This window comes from Dermacentor andersoni, chromosome 5, assembly GCF_023375885.2.
Source record: "Dermacentor andersoni chromosome 5, qqDerAnde1_hic_scaffold, whole genome shotgun sequence".
In the NCBI taxonomy this organism is placed as follows: Eukaryota; Metazoa; Arthropoda; class Arachnida; order Ixodida; family Ixodidae; genus Dermacentor; species Dermacentor andersoni.
In genome coordinates this window covers 106,439,253-106,464,535 of record NC_092818.1, presented here as the reverse complement: position 1 = coordinate 106,464,535, position 25,283 = coordinate 106,439,253, and the positions used below count along the sequence as shown (strand labels likewise).

General features: G+C 45.6%; 1 pseudogene; it reads right to left on the bottom strand.

Moving 5' to 3' along the window:
* Positions 1 to 24,868: 24,868 nt before the first annotated feature.
* LOC126532586 (U2 spliceosomal RNA) lies at positions 24,869 to 25,047 on the bottom strand (annotated as a pseudogene).
* Between the last annotated feature and the right edge of the window lie 236 nt (positions 25,048 to 25,283).

The following is a 25,283-nucleotide window of genomic DNA, read 5'->3' as shown; positions in this document are numbered from 1 at the left end:
TGGGAGCTGTAGTCCACAATTATACAGGTATGTTGACATTATTGACGCTGCACGCTGTAGTTTCAGTTGTATTGCAAACGCGTTAAGCTCGCGGTCCATATGCAGGTGTCATCTGCGTACACAGAGACCGAGACAGTGCTTACGAGTTCTTTGACGAGTCCAACCAGAACAAAATTAAGTGAGCTTGGGCGAAGTAGACTTCCCCGCGGCACCTCAGGATCGATGGGATGGTTCCTTGTATCACCGTCTGGAGTTTTCAAAAATATCATTCTGTCTTGGAGATAGGTATCCACTGATCCAGACGGCCACCAATGCCGTATTCTTCAAGGGCATTTAAAGCTGCATCATGTGGGAAATTGTCAAGTGCACCCTTGATATTGTTACGGAGAGAAGATAGGTTTGAATATATTTCCAGGGTATTTCCAAAGCACTCACTTACATAAAAGATGCAAGACAGTCCGAGTGACATCAGCCAGCGTTGTCGTCTCCTGTACTGTCGTCCTCAACTTCGTCTCTGGCTGTGCTTGGTAACAAAATCAAGGAAGACACCAGCCGTCAATCGATGGCGACATTTCTGATGTTCAACAGTCATAACTAGATAAATAACTGTCGAATGAGGACCTACCCTTTCAGAAACCTGTCATCGCGTCTGGATGTAAATTAGGTTTCTCCAAAAACCATTCTAGGGGTAAAAGAAACATGCGTTCTGTGGTTTGCTCTATAAAACTGCCAAGCGCCACCAGTCTGCAGGAAAGCATATCCTTGGGTGACTTGCCTTGTTTCAATAATGCCGCGATCTTACTTGTTTTCCATTGTGCAGGCGCAGGTCTCAAGGCCCAAGAGAGATTATATAAAGCCAGAAGCTCTTCAGTCGGTCGAAGGTGCAAGAGTGTCTTGAACGAGATATCGCTGCACGTAGCTCTTGCAGCGTGAATAGAAGGTCAAGACGATAGTCCGTTGTTGGAGGAGCGCACCTGAGCTGTGAAGGTACCGCTGTTGTAGAGCCGGAGAAATACAAGCAATAATCACTGCAAGCAGTGAGAAGTAGATCGCGGGTTCTGAAGAAAAGAAATGTATAGATGCTTCACCGGTGTAGAACACACGCCTAGTTTAACTCCGTCTGCATCATGAAACGCGATTATGTACGCTTGTACACAAGTCGCATAATTCCGTACTTACCTAATTCCGAAATTTTCCGCAGCGTAGCGTTACCCATTCCGCAAATTTCCGCAGCGTAGCTCTATGGCCTTGTTGGTGCGTGATTTGAATAGCAACGAATAGTGCAGAGGACTAGACAGTAAAAACCAGACACACACGAACAGTGCGAATGAATTTCCCTAAACAAAAGATTCACGAGCCCCAATTTCTTGGCGAAACTAACTTGAAGTAACACTCTTATTAGGCACAAAAAGTCAACATTTATGGCACTTCACTCGAATCCATCGAAGGCCTCGCCCTCCGACACAGACCAAAGGTTCAACTACTTCGACCAGCCGCGTCGCAGGGTCACCACTGTCGGCCTTTGAATCACATGTAGAGACGTTGTAGGTACGTCGCGTGCATTGCTTCTGTACCATGATGAGCTAGGAAAAACAAAGGCTCATATCGGTCGGGCCAGCGTGCATGGAGTTTTGCGCATATAAGTCACCATTGTAGAAAACGCGACGAAGAAAATGTTAGAAAAATATCGGCGACTTGTAGTAAGAAAAATACGGTAATAAAGGATATGAAGACGAGAACAGTCCAGGTGCAAGCAGTATCGCCCACGCAGTGCGCTAAATAGCACTATAAACCTCAAGTAGTGCACTTCACTGTAAAACCCTTAAACATAGAGCCCTCGCAGTGTAAACCTTCTCTCAGCTTGTTTTGTGGTCTGCACTCTTCCAAACTTTCTCACTTAAATCGCCCACGACTACAGTACACTTACTTCTGACGTTTCTCATAGTCAATTCAAAGTTGACATAAAAATACCCAATTCGTAATCGTGAATGGACGTTGTTCCACGTACTTATTCAACGTATTGCTCTCATATGCCTTCATTATACCAGCTGCAGCCTTTTACTTAATCCTTCAAAATTCATTAGTGTTATCCCCTATGTTCCTATAGCTTTAGAATCTGCCCCATAATCTCTTTTGTTGGGAAGCCACTGCCACATAAGACTTGCAGCCCTGTATACATGGTTCACCAGCTGTCCCAACCTCGCTAAGCCCAGTTACATTCCAAATAACCCTGATAATTTCTTGACTCTTCTATATCCTGAATGAAGTCAAAACACAACGCTAACATAACGAGCATTATGCAAGAGCACTGACAACAAGCAAGTGGACACAAATAAGCACTTGGTTTGGTCCACTTCTTTTTCTCCGTCTGTGAATGTACTAACACAAGCCTAAGCGTGTCTCGCGAACACGGCCGACCGTCATCGCTTGGCAAGCAACAACAGCCGCCAATATTATGTCAGGCGAGAGCACCATCAGCAGAAATTGCGCTAACGCGACGATGCGGTTCTATGGTACGCTCAAACCGGCACGCAGGAAAGCAAGAAGGCACGCATAAACGTGCGTTAATAGTCTTCCACACATAGATGCTCCCTAACAATGAAACTCCCATGAAAGCGCCATTATGTACAGGCACTCCATGTAAGCCGGCTATTGGAAGCGTGCCGCACGGAGATTCCGGTGCATTTTCTAGCGCTGTCGAACCGATGTTCGAGCCTAATGGAGCGGCCGTCCTCTTGAGTAGAGTCGCGTCAAAGCAGGTGAACGAAAGGTTCACGCTTTTTAATGAGTCCTTGTACGAAAGCGTTCTGTAATTGCGACAAATGACGAGTAATTAGGGTAATGGCGGCGCCTTCATTAATGAGGCGCAGGCCGAACATTGCCTGGCAATGGTGCCGATAAGCGATTACTGGCAACTAGTGCCCCCGGCCGTTCGTTGCGCGTGCATAAATTGTACAAAAGGGGAATTCACTTCCGACATTCCATGAACGCCATTATTGCTCTTATACATGCTTCACAGCAGGGTCTCTTTTAATCAGATGTTGCACGTAGTTACAAGACAGCATCTGCAACTGTTGTGAAACTATTCAACACACATCACTGAGGGTGTGGATCAGCTGCCAGATAACAACGCACGTAGGACACCTTTAACATTTGGAACAGGACAAGCACGGCATAGTTGTAATGCACAGCGCAACGTCTGACCCCAACGTTACGCTTCAGTTGCCGATTGTTTCCTCGACCCTATGGCTATATTTTCCGCATTTAAGTTCGCAGCTTTGCACCTTTGTCTACGTACAAAGTTACAGCGTTTATGCAAAGGGAACATAATGCGTTATCCATAAAGGCACAAGCATCGCACATCTAAGCGTGAGTACTGCCGATCAATAAGCTTCGCAGTAACGCCTAATGTGTCAGCCTACATCAAGAGTTAATATACACAACATATCACTTTACGGAAGCGTGTATTAAAGGCACTACAAGAAAGCATGAGAGGTTGTATAGCGATAAAAATTTACGCACAACAAAAGAGAAAAACAAACAAAAAGCCCGTTTCATAGCGTGTGAAAGGACGCCAATCATTACACCCTTCAATAGGTTGCGTGTTGGACCCCCTTACGCCGCGATTGCTTAGTATGGTATTATTAATTATTATTAAATTAGTAACTATTATTATGTAATTCATTAATAATTATCGATGGTGAGCTTCTTATGACTTGTTTGCAAGCTACACCACGCGCCAACCTTTCACATGTGTCCCTTCGAACCGCTGCATGTGCCTCTAAAGCTGTAAAAAATCGTGCTTTAAGAAGGTGACTATTAAATAAAATTATGGCATTATGAAATAAACAGACATACTTTTGTTTAACCAAATTTCACGATGACCGTACTCCTTCTACCAACATAACAGACTACATGGCAGCGGAGTGACTTTTCTTCAACGTGATATACATATCACCCTAGCGTACAGTCTCAGTATTTCTGCTAGGTTGTTGCCGTTCTTAATTAAGATATCGTCCATTAAAAGGAAGCAAACAACTTGAACTGCATCTTCTGCTTCATGTTGCTCTCCTGCCTACCTACGTCAACCATTCATTCTTTTCGTAGAGGCAGCGCACTTCTGTACGTTCGTACGAACACTAAATCTTACGAACACCAGTACTGATTCTACGCTGCCTTCGCGTCATTTTAAGGGTGGCAAAGAAACCTTCCCTTTATCAATATTACAAACGTTTAGAGGTGTACATGATGATGATGATTTAGTGGCATCCCCTTTGAAAGAGGGCAGGGACAAATAATCACCTAGCTTGCTTGAGTTACTCATGTATGGTATATCAATGCTTTTCCTTCTAGCATTCACGATGAGAGACCACCGAACGTGTCAATTCGGTTGTTGACAAAACATCTACAGCGTTCCTTGCGCCACATGCCTAAGTTCTGACACCAATTTCGGTAATTAGTGGTGACGCGAAATTCATATAAATTGTGCACCTCGAGTCCCCGAAGCACGCAATAATGGAGGAAGAACAATTACTGCTGCTCAAGGTACAATTATTTTTTGCCTGACATTCCAGGGGTCTCCCTAAAAATGCTCGCGTATGCTCAGTCACCGTTATATCTACCTTGTCAAGCAATAATTAAGACTTCATCTTACCATGTGCTGCGAAAGTTTTATCTTGTCAAGGTATTTATGGTGGCACACTACCAATACCTGACCTCAGTGCGGCAATTCAGCTACCTTAGAACATATGCTCTGGCGATGCCCCTCGTTACGAGGCACAGATCAAGCAGACCAGTCAAAATGGAATATCTCACTGCGAAGCTCGGACTACAGGGACCAAGTTTGGGCCGTCCAGAGAGCCCACGATGCGGCGGCCAGGCCCGTCCGTCCGTCCGTCCGTCCGTCCATTCATCCATTCATCCATTCATCCGTCCGTCCGTCCGTCCGTCCGTCCGTCCGTCCGTCCATCCGTCCATCCGTCCATCCGTCCGTCCATCCGTCCATCCGTCCATCCGTCCATCCATCCATCCATCCATCCATCCATCCATCCATCCATCCATCCATCCATCCATCCATCCATCCATCCATCCATCCATCCATCCATCCATCCATCCAAAGTGGTCAGGAAAAGCAAGTGGACTACGCATTTAGGTCTTTCCACATTAGGCCCTCGTTCGATCCAACGGCGTCTCAATAAGTGCTGCCACATTAAGTGCTAGCTGAGCTTCGACTGCGATATTTTCCGCGCGTTGAGCATCTGTGGTGGCCTTTACGTCATGTTAGAGAACTGAAATTGCGGTGGATCAATGTTTACCTTTGCTCTAAGCACAATGTACGTAGTAGTCGAGGCAAAAAAAAAGTTATATAAAAGATGCCATGAGAAGCAGTTCTTTCGCTGCCAAAGACAAACTTTGTCGAAATAATGACTCTACTGACATTGCTTGATGGACCGCTGTTGATTAGTACTTAATACTCGGTCGCACACAGTTATTTTCCCTGATCATGATTATTACAGTGTTGACAGCCTTAAATTCTAACTCACTTTCCCATCAGATATCTGAATACTTTCGAGGCGTTTTCAGTGACACCAAAGGTGAATAATAATAATAATAATAATAATAATAATAATAATAATAATAAATAAGAAATGAAAACTAAGAAAGAAGGAAACGGGAATGAAGAAAAGAATCGGTAAGTGCAATCGGCCTGCGCTCAGTTTGTGCCTGCTTTGTTCGTTGCACAACGTTCATGTTTTCTTTCTGCCTATGATGTTGGTTTCAGAAATCTAGACATGCGCACGAAATGGGAAGTGCTAACTAACTACAGCACACGTTTATTCACAGTTAAATTTTTTGCACCGTATCCGTCTGAGAAACATTTGAAGGCCTTGCAAAACAATATGTTGTTGCTGCGGTTGCGTCCAGCAATTATTGTTCTTTTTCGTAAGCATGACGCTTACGTATTATGAGAGATTGACCATTTGAAATTGTTTAAGGCGTCTCATTGCACTCATACAAAGACAACTTGAGTGCTGTCTAGCCGCCATCACGCCATGTAAAAAACACGGATGGCTTACTTATGAATACAGACCTGTATTCTAAGCGTATATCTGCGAGGGATCAAACCTCTGAAAAGTACCTAAATCCGGATGATGCCTAATCGTTCTTGTGCAGCGTGATACCTTTTTAAGGCAATGCAGCCCTCATGGTTTCGACTTCGTCGATGTTATGGCGGCACAGTTGGTCGGAGCGTCAATATTTCAAGTCTACGTACGGATTTCAGTATCGTTTTCATTATTCTTAATATTCACTTCTATTTTTGTTTTATTTCCTCCATGACATGATAATCGTATACAGGAAAGCTAATATGAAGGAGGCTAACAGAGAAAGAGAGAGAGAGAGAGAAAAATAACTTTTATTCTGAGGAAGGGCAGTCTGCACCCTAGGTGGGCGGCCTGCTTATTCCAGGTAGCCGTGGGCCATGGCCACCTCCCGTGCCGTTCTTCCACGTCACCCCACCGCAGCAGCTAGCGCGCTGCGACAGCGAAGAGTGCAAAGCCTCAGCGCGCTCACTGCCCGCTGCTGGGTGACGTCAGCAGAACGTCGCCTCGAGGGGCACGGCTTTGCGCTCGCTGCAGCCTCCTAGTTTCGGTTTCGCGCGCTCTGATACCCGAAATTCGTCGTGACACAGTTCCGCAGGCACTCACATTGCTTCCAGATTAAAAAATTGATACGACTTGCACGAACAGCTGGATTCAGTTTCCCAATTACAATAGGCCCGCTGAAACAATGTTTAGACGTGAATTGTTTTTTTTTTGTTAATTAGTGACTAATTACCGCGTACCACTCGTTACCCAGTGGTCGCCACCACTGATGGCACGTCTCCGAAAAAACCACCATTTTATTTCGAAACGGCTGTCTTGAAATATAACTTAACATATTCAAGAAACACCCTGTGTACTAAGTTTTATTTCGTCCTTTTGCAAAATGAAGATTTAAGGACGTTCAGCACCTCCTCTCTCGAACTTGGTTCGAGTCATTCCTTTAGGACATGTATAAAAGTTTGTATCGGCTTCTGTTGTAGCGGCACCTCCTCACTTAGTTCCCTTTTCCACTTAGGAACATCATTTTGTACTTTCTCCTCCTCATGCAGCAGTTTCACTTAAAGCAGAGTTCGCTAGAATCGGCAAGAGACCGCTCAGCGCATTTCAATTTCACTTTTTCTCACCGCCGACGTTGCACGATCCGAAAGCAAGCAATAAGCGGACGCCTGCCCAAAATGCGGTGGAGAACGTGACCTCAGTGGTGCTTGTCAGGACAACCGTTCGAGCGAGCGTTTTCCGAAAAAAAAATATACAGAACTGAATAAAGCGCAAAAGTGAAGCGCGCGAAAATCGGAGTGATAACAAAGCGTCAACTGAGAACCAGACCTAGCTGTCTGGGAGATTTTTTTTTTTTTTCTTGAAAGTGCGAAACACCGATTTTGATTCAGAGCGACCGAGTCGTTGAAAAGGGACTGTATAAACGAGCGCGTCCATCTACAGAAGCACATAAGCGCAAGAAATTTAGTAGAGGGGTGGGTTCTACCAGACGTGGGCGACCAGTAAGGGGCCTGTCATCGGGCTGCTGACCATAAAGTGTCCGGCGCACCTCTAACGAGGGGAACCTTTAACGCTGCCGGAAGCAAGGGCCGTGAGGGTTGCACATTCTTTCTTTGCATTGTTTTCGTGTTCTTGGCCTCTTTTTTATTCAGACAAAAGGCCGGTACATTTTTACGGAAGCCATTTGTGTAAAGAAAAAGGAAATCAAGAAAAAAAGGAGGACGGATAACAAAATGTACAAGGCGCACCCCGCTCTTCTGTTTTGACTGGATTCACACAGAAAGCTCGGCGTATGGAACGCTTTTAAATATCTTCGACTGTAACCGCCACCTACACATGTTGAGAGATATTTGAATTGTATTGCCCTTAGCTACGCCCCATCCATCTCACAGTTAAATGTTTCTATTCTTCTTGTATTTCTTTTCGAACTTGGAACATTATAAACAGCATAAGGGTACTGATCAGCCTTCGGCAACCCATCATATTGCATATAACCATGTTTTAGGGACCTAATATACTGCCTACGATGCACCACATTGGCCGCCATGCTTTCTTTCGGAATACAAATCATAACTAACACGAAATAGTGCAGCGCTTGGTTACAAGCATTGATTATCGTGCAAATGCATTGCACGTACAGCAGTCGCTTCGAAACCCATTAAATAGGAACAATCACAACTAAACAGACATTAAATGAGCGGATTTTCCTGGAGCGGTAATATACAATACAATGTGCATAATAATAAGGAAGGATCGTCCTGCATTCAGTGCAAATAGCGTCTTGAAGGCAAACGTTATATATATATATATATATATATATATATATATATATATATATATATATATAGTACACACATTGAAAGGGCCAAAAACGTGGTTTGTTCAAAAACCGTAAACATATCCCTATTCATTTTCTAGCTTTCTGCACTTTGATCGCCCCGAAATTCCTCCTCGATGGGACGACTTCAGTGATTATTTCTATCAAATATTGCAGCTGTTATGTGCGGCGTTCACGAATATATAAGTGACTAAAAATATTTACAAATAATTCCATTCAGTTCGATTCTCTTTGTTTCAACACCAAAGTGTTCAGGACTATTAACAAAATGACTTTGTATGGCTTGACGCTATAAGTCCGCAAGCAGATGATTACAAACCTCCTCCCAACACTGCCCCTAAATATAATCAAAACTTCACATAATGTTTACTCTACACATGAAATTATTTTAGTGGTCAGGTATGGGACACTAAAGCGAAAAGATATTTATGTTGAGCCTGATTTTATATATATATATATATATATATATATATATATATATATATATATATATATATATATATGTATACATAACCTTCATCAGTCTTACTTACATCGTACTTATTTCGCGGTAATCGCTTAAATATTATAAAAGAAAAGAAGGTCAAAATTCTACGTTTTCATTTCACGCCGGAATCCCAGAATCGGTAGGTCAATGTGGCGTCGAGGATTTCACGGTATGTTTTATTATTTCGGCTGTTGTCGTAGAATAACAATATCCGAAACATGCTGAGTAGATCGTGAAAGAAGGTAAGGCGTGCAGCGACGGACACAAGAGAAGAGAACGAGACAAAAACGACGACTACGAACTGAAGGGCGCACTCTGGCGGAAAAGAAAGCAGTCGCAAAACCTATCTGCGCATGCTCAGCTATATATGGTAGCGCCACCTGCGCGCAGGCCTACGCGAGAGTTAGCTGTCTAGGTAATGCATTGATTCTTTATGTAAGTTAATGGAAGGATGACTAACGCATGCGCTTCTACTACTAGTGGTATGCCAAGCATCGACCATTAGACGCGTTCCTTCGTTATAAAACAGCGCATTCATCATACACCTTTCGGAAGCCCAAAGGGTACGTTGTGCCGCTACGCAATATTTAGGAGTTTTTATGCGCTTCCCCATATTGTATCTTTCTATGGAGACTTGCGCTTTTCCTTATATAAAATGTACCGCACAATTGTGCCCATAAGAACAGATACTAAGAGAATTTTTATTCTCACCAGTTACAAACATAGTCTCAGGATACGAAGTTGCCAAATGTTCAACACAAGACGAGTGTACAGAGTTTCGGAATATTATGTGCAAAATTAATCTTAGCCAAAAGGCCCGGGCGCCATACCAACGAAATGTCTGTAGATTTGCGCCCCTCCTAGCTCACCTCTAACGTAGAGCCTAGGAAGCGCGACGACAGAAAGAAATATTGCGACTTAATGGCTAATATTACCTGCGAAAAGGAGTTGTCCATTCCATGGAGATACCCGCAACGTCAGCTTCATATGATAATCATTGACAATTACGTTTCAAAGAAAACTTATCCCTCCGGCGCAGGCTGCGTTGTCAGCATTGATTAACAATTGATACCAACTCATTAGAGCCCACCGCACATCACAAGTTCACCGTCTACAAAGCAGCAAGTGGCGCCGGTCCTGTCGTTTGTGTTCTTCTTGAGTCCTGGTCTTCTGCGCCTTGCCTTTACTAATTCAAGCATGAACCAACTAGCCGAAGCAAGAGTTTTACTTAAAGCAGCAGGACCGGCCACTGGATCCTAGCTCGAATGGGCCTCAGAGCGTCCCCAACGGGCAGTGATCCCGCTAACCATCCCACCACACACGAAGGAAATGTCCATCAAACCGCTGCCCAAAATCACACTTGCCGGCCACCATGACGGCAGAAGAGCGAGGGCCATGGCCTTACACAAGACGTACGGGACCAACCCGACCGTGGCGTACGTCGACGCAGCCCAGTACTCTGACTGATCCCACACCTACGCCATTTGCACCATTCGAGGCCCAGGACTCAAAGCATCAACAGCTTCGAGCTCTCTACGCGCTGCTACCCCCCCCCCCCCCCCCCCCCCCCCGAAGCAGACGAAGCCGCCATTTCGTTGGCCGTGGCGTCAACAGACGCTTCTGTAGTTATGAGCGACTCCAAAACCGCCATAACAAACTTTGCGCGAGAAATAGTAGCACAGACCACACTAAAGCTCCTACAGTCGCCATACAACAGAGAAGGAAAACGGTCAATAGAGGTGATATGGATCCCCGCTCACGCGGGGAATCCAGGGAACAAAGCGGCCCACCAACATGCTCGAGGATTTGTGAGCCGAGAGGAGGGCCTGCCGGAACCGGCGACCTCAAACGATGTCCTGTACTCATATCATGACATAACCCAATATTACCGCCTTACACGACACACCGGGCCCGCACCACACAGTAAGCTAAACAAGTGTCAGGAGATCACCTGGTGCAGGTTACAGACACACTCATGCCCGAACCCTTAGGTATACTCGCACATTTACCCGTACATAAAAAGTGCGTACTGTCACCTGTGCGGCGAGCTACCTACGCTCAGTCACATTCTCTGGGATTGTGAGGAGGGCCTCCCTCCCTGCGATCATCTGGCCTCTTCCTCACCTCCATCTGGGGAGGAAGTGCTGCTTAGATCCAGCCCGGACGTGCAACTTCGAGCCGTGGAGAGAGCCGAAGAGGTCGCCGTCACGCATCGCGTGGCGGCCATCTGGCCTTCCTGACGAGCCCATGAATTAGCTCCCCACTCTGAAGAATATAGTTCTCTCTCTCTCTCCGCAGCCGCATGCAGACCTTCATCGGCTTTCATCGTTGCCGTGCAAAACCGTCCAAGAGCTCCTTTTAACAGCTTCGCGGTTCAACGGCCGGGAACACATGCACAGGATGCAAAGTGAAAAAATTTTATCACTGTGAACTTCAGGCTGATATTATTTATTCGCAACCATTTACACTTCAGGATGCACTACTAGCTTTGGCTGTCTATATATATTATACATTGCAAAAATAGATGATGAAGAAAATTCACTCATGTTCTCATTTTTTTTTGTAAAGAAGCAGAGTGCATCAGCATGGCATGAGTGAGAATGTGTGACTGTGAATTAGACTTTCTGAAGACGCGACATAGAACATCTTGTTGTTGTTGCCTCCTTCAACAGTGGCCATTTGACAGAAACATGTGACAGTAGCCACGAGTGGACCTCTCATAAGTTTTTTTGTGCTGTACTTTGTTGTTTTCGCCACAGTTATTGTTGCAAATAATATGCTGCCTTTCTTACGCATGCGTGTACACTTGCTTGGACATATATTTTTTGAATCTTTTCAGATAAAATGCAGTTTCGAGCCCAGAGGTTTGCTGCTATGGTTCGCCCTGCTTTAAATGGCGCAAAGTTCAACAATGCAATTCAAATAATTTGCCCAAGTCTCGATCCCCTAATCCTCGTCAATGTCAGCCTCTCAGCTTCACGGCATGCTTTACTTATGCTAATATTTATAAACGAGTATCATAGTCCCAGGTCACTAAAGAAACTAACATAACGACTTGAAACATTTAGAAATAAATTGTACAGACATTGGGGCCACATTATGGAGCATGAAGTTTGTAACGTATCTGTACACGTGCACTCCTGTAACGCAACGTGTATGCTTCATCGCTTTCACATGGTCGATATGACCAAGAGCCATACCTGTTTATACGCGCCTGCAGTAATTCCGGTGCGATCACCACCTTCCTCTAATCTTCCGTCTGCAACTATATTGTTTTTTAGCAGCTAGGTTGCTGCAACATGAAATAAACCATGATTGAACATCGTCTGCCCCTGTTCTTGCGAAAAGCCACAAGCAAGACAAAGTTTTATGCAGCCGGTTAAGTAAGACGATGACGCATATAAGAACTGCAAGATGTGGTAAAGCACGTTCTTATGTTGAATGTTAACGAATTCAACGTCCTATACTCCAGGTCAGCGCATGCATAATTCCGCAGGAGTGCGCTCAATGTCTAACACTGGCGCGAAACTTTTTTTTTTTTTATCGGAGAAATACCAATGGCATGACTCGTAATAGGCCTTCGGCGGAGCATTTTATGACTGACTGTGAACAACACGACTAAATTAAAGCTTAGCATAATATTTTTTGAATGTTTGAAAAATGTTGAGATTCCTTTCGTATGCCTTTTACTCTGCACATTTACTTACTACAAGCACAACATAGGCAATCAAGGCGACATAAACTACCAAAGCTAGACACCATAGAGAGCTTCAATACAAGAAGAAAAACTGTTACCAGGCAATAAACTAAGTACATCATAACTTAACAGAAAACTTCTAAAGGCCCTCAACAATTTGGAAATGAAAACTTCAAATCCTCAACGAGGACACTCGAAGCTGCGGATGTTTACATGAACCTCGTTATGAAGCGCGTAAGCCTTCTTGCGGTAGTCATGGAACCCGGCTGCTGTAGCAAGGCACCTACAACATATATAAGTAAGTTCATAATGATGTCATGCCACAGGGCAACCTAAGAAAAAAAAAGTATGCAAATACAAGCTTCAGCAATTGATCATGCTTTCCTCAAGGCTGTCGCACTGAAGTATACTTAGTTTCTGGAAAGATTGACTACTGTGCTTCTTTTCGTGTGGCACGTGCTGCTTGCTTAAAGATCGTCTCATGTAGCAGGCCACCGTAGCACGAGCGGACGAACTTGAGAACAAATTTGACAGATTCGGATGCTATATAACGCTCGGCATTTAAAGCGTAACATAACGGCTGCATTGTGTTGCCAGGATGGCACGTCTGACAAACGCGCTTTATGGTAATAATTGTCAGTCATACACGTGGCACATGATATAGTAATAATTCCATCGAATGAACAAGAGGTCGCCTACGTTTATGACTCCTGCTAAACAGCAGTAATTGCTGCAACGTATTGTGGCGTCAGATGGGAGTTGGTGGGGAAGTAAGGATCCAATGACATTTGTTTTGCATGCTGCATACAATTCTTAAACATCAATGCTTAACATTTCAATCTGCAGCCTGACACTATTTCATGTACTCAAAACGATCTGCTGGCCACTCTCGTTTTGAATCAAGGGTGCCAACCATCGAAACCGAGAGCTTACTCTAGTCTTCTCGCAGCAAAAATACGGACTATTCTTAGCAAAATGAGGAGCCGCATAGTCGACATTAATGTATCCGAATTGTTATAAATATGATAAAATAAAAATGAAAAATAACTAACTCGCTATTTCTTTATATTTTTCTTTTCTGTTTTTCTATACATAAAAAAATCTGTGAAATAACGGTAGTTAAGTGAATGTGCGCAGGCGTATTTCAGGAAAACAACGTTATTCTTCTAGATAATTAGTTAACCAGCAAAGTTTAAGCAAGATGCTTTGGTTCTCTTCCAATTTTTTTTCGTAATGCTCAAGAGCTACATTACAAGTAGTGTGTACGACACGAAATGAATAAAACAATGCATTCATTCTTAACTACTCACACCGCTCGGTATGATAGAAATATTTATTTTGAAGTGAAGACAAAGAAGAAAAAGAAAGCTCCATTATCATAAATCACCGCTTCTTTAGGAATTCGAGTCCCCTTTGCCACAGTGACATCATTAGAGAAACAATGCAAAACAATACAAAGGACGGGAGACCGCTGCGGTCTCAACTTTCACACTTGCTGTACAAAACCCGATAAGGCTTTCGGGTGTGCTTAGTGAGGAGTGAAAAAACAAAGAAACAAAGCCCCGCAGGAAGGCCAAAGTTGAATTCAATCCAGCACTCCACGATCTGCTTCGTTGCTTCCTCCAGCGTCCCCGTGTCTGCACAGCTCCCCGTCGTTGGGAACTTTGTGTACAACAAACTCCTCAACGTAGCGATTGCGTTTTCATTACATCTTATATTTCGTTCGTTCTGGCTCTATTCCCTTTTTTTTTTTTCTTCTGCGAGGACAAGATTGAAATTCAATACGTGCATCCATAAAGCTTTCGGAAGCCGTGCTCGAAGAGGCTTTCCTTCGATTTCTTTTGTGAATATTTGTGCCTGTATTTCGGCAAGTCTTCTCCACGCAGTTGCTTTCAACGCAAAATAAGCGTCATTTCCTTTCTTGACATAGTTTGCCTCTTTTTTCCCATTTCAAGAGCTAATGTTTTTTTTTATTTTCTTCTATTCAAGCGCCTACGTTCAACCTATGCGATTACTTCAGCGGCAACGTTTCCCGAATGCCAACTGAAAGAGATCCCTAGAATGCCATTTTCTTGTTTTCAACTTTCTACGGCAGAATATACGAAACTGTCAAGCGCGAACGTCAACTCAAGTGACAACGACAAGGTGAAATATTACTAGTGAATTAAATATCATGTTTGACAGGAAACACAGCCAGCCAAGACGTGGAATAAGGCAGAAAATTCTTCGGCATGTATGCCAAAATTATTTTCATGTCCTGGGAATTTTCACTGCCCGTCAGTCTACACAATAACTATATTCACAGTAGCTGTCATGCACGAGTGTGAGGCCACGCAGAGCTATATAAAGTGCTTGAAAGGCCTGGCACAAGAACAAATTGAAGCTTTTTAATATGTGGGAGGGCTCCAACTTTAGAATAGAAAAAAAAAATATTGGGTCATTTGTTTGAAACATCAAACTCACAAGTACCTCATTGGTTTCAAACGACCGGAAGGCTGGCACGATCCCGGGCGAACTTACAAGACAACAAAGCAAGAAACACAAAAGACAAGAGGTAGGTTTACCGATTTAGCCCAATTTCCAACGAACCTGCCCATTTACTTAAGTTAAAAACAAGGAACCAAAGTACACGTGCGCTTTAGCCACATTTATTATGTTTTGAGTTCACCTCGGCCGTAGCCCCCGGATAAAAAGAAATATAAATTCTGAACAAGCCTCGTGCCACGCGCCAGGTGCCAGAGATGGAGAGTATCCCGAATCCCGTGCCACACAAATTGGAATTTCTTCATTTTCCTGGCACTTTAATTCAACATACATGAATAAACAGGCTTTTGCTTGTTATCTCCTATGAAGCAGCAGGTCTTAGTGACTATGCACTTTCTTTAGCGCTGAATCGGGATTCTTGGTTTATCTGGCCTACCACAGCGCGCACGTGGCGCAGGAAATGCACCTTTCGAATGTAATGTTCTACCTCGAACTATAACAGCTTTCATCACATTGTTATTGCCCATAATCTTGCGGTGCGTGGGCTCGCGCACAAGCCCCTGCGGCAACATCTCTACGACGTAAACGCATTCGCTGCGTAACAACGTGTTCGCCGAACAAAGAGTTCCTCGTGTTATTTTTACTGACGCCAAAAGAAAAGTGCGTAGAAAAGAAACGGCAATCAAACAGCGTTTGCGTTTGTTTAACAGTTTAGACCCATTTTTGGTAACTGCAATAGATGCCATATAAAAGAAAAAAAAAACATTTCAACGTTGTCTTCATTCAACTTGAGCAAGGGTTACCACACACTACTATCTGTCAAGACGGGTGTTCCCCCTCCCGCACACTGCCTTATGCAGGGCGCGGGCGGTGACCCTTCGACTTTTTCAAGCCCGTGGGTATCCTAACCTTGCGGTTCTTCATGCGATATACCCTGAAAAGTATTCGAGTGCGGATTGCCCTGCCTAAAGACAACATTGAACCATGTATTGTGGGAGTGCGAAGCCATCGGCCCCTCCTTCAGCGAGGATGGGTGAGCTGCGCTCTTGAGCAGCCCCGAACTCAACGACCAAATTCTGGCCGTCCAGAGTGCTCGCGACCGGGCCATTAAGCTCCGCTTGGCGGTCCCTACGTGGGACTAGCCGGGTGGCGTGGTGTCTCCCCTGCGTCTTCTCTGGACCGAAATAAAGTTATCTCACTCACTCACTCACTCACTCACTCACTCACTCACTCACTCACTCAGCGTTGTCTTCAGCTCTACTCATTCACTGTGATAGCAGCATTCTCTCACATTGAATATTGATATTTTATTGTGTTTTATTTGACTGTTGTGGTCGCCAGCTTCTTCCTCATATAACTGTGTTCACCCGCTGCGGTTAATTGGACAGCAAGAAAGTCGTTAGCGTGCGATTTCTTATGCAGGAACGGTGCGGTGTAATTTTTCAATTTAATGCAAAGAAATAATAATATTGTTACGTTGCAGAAGTCACATATCAAGATATATTTAAAATATTTACAAGCGAGACAATGATTCGTAAACAAGATGGCTGTTAAGACCAATTCTACCTCTACACGTCAAATCGTCTTCTTCTGACCGGCGCCACTCTTAGTTGCACCGTAACATCGCCCCCGCCTTTAAGGACACCGTCTCGGCGCTAACTATAAGGAAAGTGATCTCCCAGCAAAGCAAAGGCTCCAGCCGGGACACATACACAACGTCTCGAGAGACACGCGAGTCCAGCGGAGCAATCTCGTAGTTGATAACGCCAAGCCGACGCAATATCGTGTAGGGCACTGTGTAGCTCGGCAGAAGATTTTCAGACAAGCCGACGCGGCGACATGGAGTCCATAGGAGGGCAACGGATCTAGGAAGACATCAAACGTCCGCATGTCGGCTTTCGTAACGGATCTTCTGCACCGCCTGAGACTCAGTGAGCCGCGAACCGGCAATCTGGTCTGCCGTGCGGGCCCGGGCGAAGACTTCTTGAGCGTATTCAGTGGGAGTGTTCGTCGAGGAAGGAAACAGTGTGTCAAAAGGCGAAGAAGGGTGGCGGCCGAATAGGAGGTAAACAGGTGAAAAGCAAGCTGTTTAGTGACGGGACGAATTATAACTGAAGGTCACGAAGGGTAACGTGCTGTCCCGACCACTGTGGTCGTCGGAAACGTACATATACAGCATTTCTGTCAACGTGCGATTGAGCCACTGTGCCAGTCCGTTTGTCTGCAGTTAGTAAGCGGTGGAAAGCCTGTGCTCGGCAGAACAGGATCGAAGTAGGTTTTCAGCTACTCAGGGCAAGAAGATGCGAGGGTTGCAATGTGGGCTTGTTGGTAATGCATCTTGAAGGTGTTTGTCACGTCTTTTAATCGCGCTACCGTACAGCCCTTCAAGGAGGTGCGGCCACGATCAGTGAGGAGCTGCCTGGGTGCGCTGTCATAGAGTATGGTTTCATGCAAAAGGAAATCTGCCATCTCAGTTGCGCAGCTTGTGCGCAAAGCACGCGTGATCGCGTACCGGGTCGCCCAATGAGTCGCGACAACAACCCACTTCCAGATTTCGACGTCGAAAAAAGGCCGTGAAGATCGAGATTGACGCGAAAGAATGGTTCTGAGGGCACATTGATGGGGTGAAGGTGTCCAGCGGGTAGCACAGCAGGTTTTTTGCTGTGCTGACAGAGCGCACAGGGTGCAACATGGCGGTGCACAGAGCTGTACAAGCCTGGCCACTAGAAGCGGCGCCGTACGTGGTCGTAAGTGCGCGCAATGCCGAGGTGGCCGGCAGTAAGGACGTCATAAAGGTGCGCAAGAACTGATGTCCGGATATGGCATGGTACAACGTGTAAAAATTCTGGCCCTTCTGGGCTGAAGCTGCGACGGTAGAGAACGTCGTCGTGGAGCCCGAACATGTGCAGCGTGGGCTTTGAATGTCCAGAATTGAGACAATCGATGAGAACGCGTAAGCTGTTATCACGCTGTTGTTCGGTGCGGATGTCGTGCAGATTAAAAATGGCCAGGATGCAAGAGTCGGTGTCATGTGCATCATATTCAAGGCGGTCTAGAGGATGACGGGAAAGGCAGTCTGCGTCCTTGTGCAAATAGTCTAACTTGTATAAAACAGCAAATGAATATCCTTGGACCCGAAGCGCCCATCTACCCAATTGCCCAGAGGTGTCTTTAAGCGATGAGAGCCACTACAAGGCCTAGTGATTGGGAATCACGGAAAATGTGCAGCCGTACAAGTAGGGGCGGGATTTCGCAACTACACAAACTAACGCCAGGCACTCCCATTCGGTAATTGAAAAATTCCTCTCGTTGGGTGACAGGAAGCGGCTAGCATATGCTATTACGCGCTCTTAGGCTCTTATATATTGGCCGCTCTTATATATTACAAAGCTTCTTACGTCTGCGGCGGAAGACAGAACAGGAAAGTTCAGGACAGTGCGAATATTGTTAAGGTCGGGTTGAATGCTAGCGGTACTGACGAAATGACCAAGAACGGTAATCTGATGACGCCCAAAGTGGCACTTGGATGAGTTCAATTGTAGGCCGGCGTGTCGGAAAACAGCAAGAATAGCCAGTAGGCGCCTTACATGACTCGCGAAAGTTGGTGAAAAGACTACGACATCGTCTAGATAACAAAGACATGTGTAATATTTATAGCCGTGAAGTAAAGAGTCCATCATTCTTTCGCATGTGCCGGAGCCTTACAAAGGCCAAGCGGCATAACCTTGAATTGCTAGAAGCCGTCCGGTGTTACTAAGGCAGCTTTCTCACGGTGCATGTCATCGACTGAGATTTTCCAATAGAATGATTGGAAGCCTATCGATGAAACCTGCTTGGCTTCGTTCAAGCAGTCCAAGGCGTCATCAATACGCGGCAAGGGGTAGACATCCTTGCGTGCGATCTTGTTGAGGTGTCTAATCCACAAAAAAGCGCCAACTGCCGTCCATCTTCTTGACAAGGACAACAGGGAACGCTCACGGACTGCAACAAGGCTCGATAACACATTTAGTCAACAACTTATCGACTTCTCGTTGTATCACTGGTCGTTCAGCATGTGAAACACGGTGCGGTCGGTGGCGTATCAGATTGGCGTTTCCGATGTAAATACGATGGGTGACCACTGATTTCTGGCCTAAACGGCGGCCACCCAGGTAAAAAAATTGCTCAGGTAAGTTTCCAAGAGACGGCGGAGGAGAGCAGCTTGTGCCCTACGACGATCAGGAACAATCATCTTGCTCGGTTCGTCTGTGAGAGTGGGTGAGCCGGAGGTTCCTATAGAGGGTGACGGAATTGCTCACAGGCGAGATGTCGCCCAAAGACATGCCTCTGAGAAGAACTTGAGTTTGGCAGTCAAAAATAAGGAGAAGGAGCGAAGTATGACTGCCTGTAACAATGAGCACGTTATTGGGAATGGCCAAGTTTCAAACAATATGTCATCGGTGGGACATAGTACATGGACACCCTCATGAACAGATGGAGACGACATTAGAGTGACCTACGTAGTGGCTTGTGGCGACAAGAGGATGTCTTCGGGAGAGCATAACTGTGGTTGTGTGACTGGTGGACTATAGCAGCCATAGCGCAATTCAAGCTGAAAGACACTAGACGCGCAATGAAAGAGGGCTGAATGGGTCGATAAAAAAGACCAGTATAACGTCGTAAGGGCATTGTGCCAAAAACGGCAAACAAAACAGTCGTTAGGCGCCCCGCGACGCCAATGCGAGCGGTGCACATACCAAGCACGGTAGGCGTTCCTCCATCGACGACGCAGAAGGTGCGAGTTGCAGTAGGTGTGAGAACTTTGTTCAGGCATCGACGTAATTGGGCACTCATCACGGATACGTGCGCGCCATTGTGAATGACGAATGTTGAATGTTGGGACACTGACGCCGTTGACTAAAACGCCCATCAAGTTCCGTTTGGTCGGTGACGTGACCAGTGGGTTTTGCGGTCGAGCCGTCAATGCAGTGTCACCTCCGGGAGCTGCATCGCTTATTTTCTGGAGACAGCCGTCGGGGCTGCATCGGGGACGGTGGACGATGGGCCTACGGCGATACTGACGATGGTCCACGAGCTGGTAGCGAACGGGACTGGTGGAGTCGGAATGATGACGAGGGACTGTTCCAGGGAGCACGAGCATCATTGTTTGGCTGTTGCGGTGCAATGGGGGCTGGTAACGACGCCCGCTATGTTCGGGATGGTAATAACCAGCGAATGGCGGTCGGCAAAGGGGAGGAGACAGCACATTTGTTACAATGGCGACCAACGTGGCCAATACGCCGGCTGGCAAAATATATTGGTTGATCGTCTGCAGTTTGCCGCTCGGCTGAATTTGGGTAGCATGCAGGATACCTCGGACTAGTCGATGGACCTGGAGTATGGGACAGCTGTGAAGCGGCAACGGCACATACAGAATGAACTCCAAGATAAGCGAATTTTTCGTGGAGTATTGCCTGCGCAAAATATGCTGGAGGCAAGTTCTGTTCACTGGGGCAAGAAAAAAGGGCTGCAGGAGCCATGGCTTCAAGTTCTTACCGCACTATCCGTGTCAGGTCATTTGATGATGATGATCGCTGCACTCCTGGCTTGTCTTCACACGAAGATATCGCAGCTGTGTTCGGCAGACGTGCGAAGGGCGTTGTAATAAGGCGGCTCTTGGCCTGCTCAAAGCGTTGACACTCTTTTATGATGTCGAGCACTGTCTCACATTTTTTTCACATCAGCAGGTTGAAAGCATCGTCAACGATACCCTTCAGTACATGCCCAACCTTGTCTAATTAAGCCATATTACTGTCGGCCTTACGGCACAGAGCCAGCATGTCCTGGATGTAAAATACGTATGGTTCTGTGGAGGTCTGGGCGCGGGTCGCTAGTTCTTCCTTAGCGGTGCTCTTGCGCCCGGCGGGCAGCCGAATTCGTCCATCAGCTTCTGTTTGCACGTGTCTCAGTCGTTAAGCCCTTTCTGGTGGTTGTCATACCACACCTTCGCTGTACCTTCTAGGTAGAAGGTATCCTTCTCGGTCCCGCGGCTTAGCCGGCACAACCATCGGGGTTGTAGGCGTTGATGTGGGCGGCGCCATGTCTGGTCCTGTTCCGTCCGTCATGTTGCCTAGTCCGAGGTGACGACCACTGCGGAGCTCCGCTGTTGTTTCTCGTGTGTAATCCGCACCTCTCACCAAATTGTTACGTTGCAGAAATCACATATAAAGATGTATTTACAATATTTACAAGAGAGACCACGATGCGTAAACAAGATGGCTGTCGAGACGCATTCTACCTCTACCCGTCAAATTGTCTTCTTACTGGCGCCATTCCTGGTTGCGCCGTAACATTTAAAAGTAATTATAATTATGTGACAGTGCAGAAATGAGAGTTTGGAATAGCTAAGTTCCTACATTTACTTCCTTTGATATGCACGGAATTCGCTTCCTGTATTACCAAGTAGTGCATGTTGTGAAACTCGAACTATATACCTACATGGATAGACTTTAGCACTCTCATACTGCATCCCTGGTGGAGTACGCTATATTTATTTAATAAAGCGGTTACCTTTCCAGAATCCTTAATTTGCAGTATAGGCAGTTTGGCCAAGGGCTGACACTAATATTTTTTGCCGTTGTTCGCGGTGGTTCAACATTTCACTAGTATATATATTTCATTCAAATAATCTTGCTGCATCGCGTTTATTTTTGTTTGTTTTGTGAACACGCCCACTTTTCGTTGCTTCCATTGTTCAGTAGTACAACACCAAAGCACCCAACTGTCTGATAAGAAGGCGGCATGGCACTTGAGATGACTGAAATTTGACGTCTCCATATAACATTTTATTGTCATTTTTTTACGTAAATCAATATCCGCAGGGGAGGAGGCACTAGCTGTGTCAAGTGCTGCATTGTTTTAAGGGTCGATGACTCGTTCTGAAGGTGCCGCCTTGGACGTTCAAACAGACTGGGTCGATGACTCATTTTGGAAGTGCCGCCTGGCATATTGAAACAGACTCTCAGGTCTATTTGAATGACGCAGTGTCATTCCCGCACGTAAGTCGCTTTGGTCGCCTTAGTGAAAGTATTTTTTTTTCTGTGCGTTCCATGTCCACGCAAGCTCTCGCCTGCGCCTTAATTGCGCCTCAGTAGGGCCAAATGAAAGCGCGCCAAGCATCTCAACGCGTATCTTGCTCACGAGGAGTTCATAACTCGAAAGATCGCTTAACGGCATTCAATTGGACATTAATGTTTTTTTTTTATGCACTCATTTTATACAACCATGAAGAGGCGCCACCTCCAACGTAATGACTGCGCCGTCACGCGGCCAACGAAGCACGCACTATAGGCCATACATTTCGTCAGCCAGATTGCTGCGACATGACGTGTTCAAAGACATACGCACTAGGCACACATTTAGTCAACCAGAACCACGGAGACACCATGGCATCGGTAATAAAGAAGAAAAAAAGCCACCGTGGCATCGGGCAAGCGTGCTCGTCTCGCATCCCGGAGGCCCGGGTTCAATTCCACCAAGACCAAAATTTAGCTAATAATAAAAGGTTATAATTTACTTTGTTTACAGGAACCTGCCTGAGAAAGTTGACCTCAATTCAAGTATTTATTTATGTGGTTTCACTCTTTGCCGTGGGCAATTTTTGGTACAATCATTCTGTCACACCGCCATGCCGGATTTTCGCCTAATGGGCCATATAATGCTTTCGCATTAATATAATGCTTGTCAAATACTCCTCGTCACTGCTCGTTCTGGTTTCCGCAAAACATGCATAGATGTCACTCCACTAAGATTCTGTGTGCAGTGCGAAGCCTTGCACTAATTGCCCAGCATTGTTGTATCAAAAGCGTTACGTTTTGGTTGAGTTTGTGGTACATGGTTCTTACTATATGTTGTGTGTCCCTTCTGCGTTCGACGTCCTGTCTTTGTGCGCGCAAAAATCTGATAAGAACCTGTTGTATCAGGATAGTTCAGTGTATATCCCCATAAAGTATATTTCTGGGAAAGATCTTTTAACTTCGCTTAATCAATTATCTACCAAAAATTGCTGTGTCGCCACCTGTCAGAGATGCACCAACAGCCCCTTGGGCATTCTAAAAGGAGATTGTTCAAGGTATTCGCTTTCTAAAGGCTCAGTTTATCGTGTACTACATTTTCGCTGCCGCCCTCAAAAAAATTTCTGCAGAACTTCTAGAGAGATTGTTTGCTGTCCCGTTTATCGTGAACCTTACTGGAAATGCTATTACTTAGATGTATTTAAGTGGGTACATTGAATTATCATTCCTCCAGGGTCAAAACTTTTTAAAGTTATAATCGGCGAACCTTTCTGTATAACCCTGATTGGAGGAAAGGTGCTGTTTCGTGCCGTGGTCGACAAACCATCGTTTGTGTCCGCATGCTTGAACGATTGATCCCTCTTTTGTAGACTGTAGGGAAGCCGTGTTCTTCTCCTGCATACTCCGAAAAAAACACTTAAAAAAGACTTAGAGATCACACCACACACAATTGCTTTCCTGCATTGTAAAAATCCTTGTGACCCACCATATGGCATGTTCATGGCACTTGGCCTACATATCCTTTGGCGCAGTAGAATGTGCGACAGGCACACAGAACTATCGCGAAGCATTCGGTCTTTTTTTACAAGAATCTGCTGCCTACGTCCGTAGTGTGTAAGATGCATGATAAATACCGCCAAACTGGAGGTCTTTATTAGACGCTTGCACGTGCTTGCCTGACGTTTAAATGTGTTTTCAATTATCTGAAATTTCTGCAGCTCTTCATCTTTCTTAATTATCTGCTGCCATGTAATAAAGAAAACAGAAGTGTCAGGAGAGCTCACTGGTTTGCGCTCATGAATACGAAATGTTCAATGCTTCGCTGCACGGTTTTAAAACCCAGTAAAGTTGTTTGTGGAGGCGTGTCATTGTTCTTCACGCTGTGGTAATGCCGCAGCTAGGGTTGACGAGGTGGACAGACAACGGACGAAATTTGTCGTTGTGTTTCGCTGATGACGACAACTGTCGTCGTCAGGGTAACAGAATGACCGGACGGACAGACTGACAGATAAGGCAAATGCAGGTTTGAGTACTAGACTGCTGTCGCAGCAAAATAACATAGGCTTCCACATTGCTTTACTGACAGCACTGTCATAAAGAGACCTCTTCGCTTCAGTCGTGTTTAGCTGAACGCTTTTCTTTTGGCTGGCTTACTGGCTGAGATCCGCTGCCGATGGAAACCTGACACTGAAAAGTGCTCTCCTGAGATATTTCCTCAGCGGAGACGAAAATGCGATGCCCACGACGGTCCCAGACGTCGGCATTCCAGCAGCCGCGAGTGAAAAAACCTTAACCCAATGCACGAGACTCAGCGCGTAGCTGTGTGAAAATAAATACTTTCCCCGGCAAAGCCGTAAATTGTTGGCGGCGTCTGGCAAGCTGCTTCACTTAGTACGATTCGAATCTTGCTTTGGACCAGCCGTAGAAGCACAGTGTTTATTTGCACTGCTGAACTCGAGACCGGGAGTTCAATCCCAGTTTCGTGGCCACATTTTATTGGGAGAGGAAAGCAAAAAACGCTCGTCTGCATATATTTTGGGACACGTTAAATAAGCCCATTTGGTCAAAATTATCGCGGAGTACCCCACTACGTCATGCCTCATAATGAGATCGCGGTTTTGGCCAGCAAAACCATAGAAGCGTTCTTTTTCTTTTACAGCAAAACTGTTTATGGCTCGGGTTCCGTGCATATTTGATCTGCGTGTGCACAAACCGCAGGCCGATCCCGAGGATAGTGCAATACCGAGCGACCCGTGGCGGAGGTGTAGTAGGCTTCAAGCACTCCGCGAACTTGCGGAAATAAGTTTAATATCTTGGCTTCAAATAGAAACCGTGTCAGATATTAGGCTGATAAGAACAGATATCCCACTTTGACCGGCGTGGGCCATGTCTACGTTCACACCACCCTCCCTTTGTCGGTGTTCCAAGAGCTTGTGCATCTACTTTCCGTCCCTTCCGCTCTCCCGTGGTGGCGGTCCCGTCGAAAGCTCACGCAAGTCTAGTTTCCTCCGGTTTCCAGAGGTGGCGATCCCGTCGTCCACACGAATATATATAAAAATTACGGTAAAAGAGTTCGTACCTTTTGTGCAAAATTCTGTGTAACCTCTTTGTCTTGTGCTAAAAA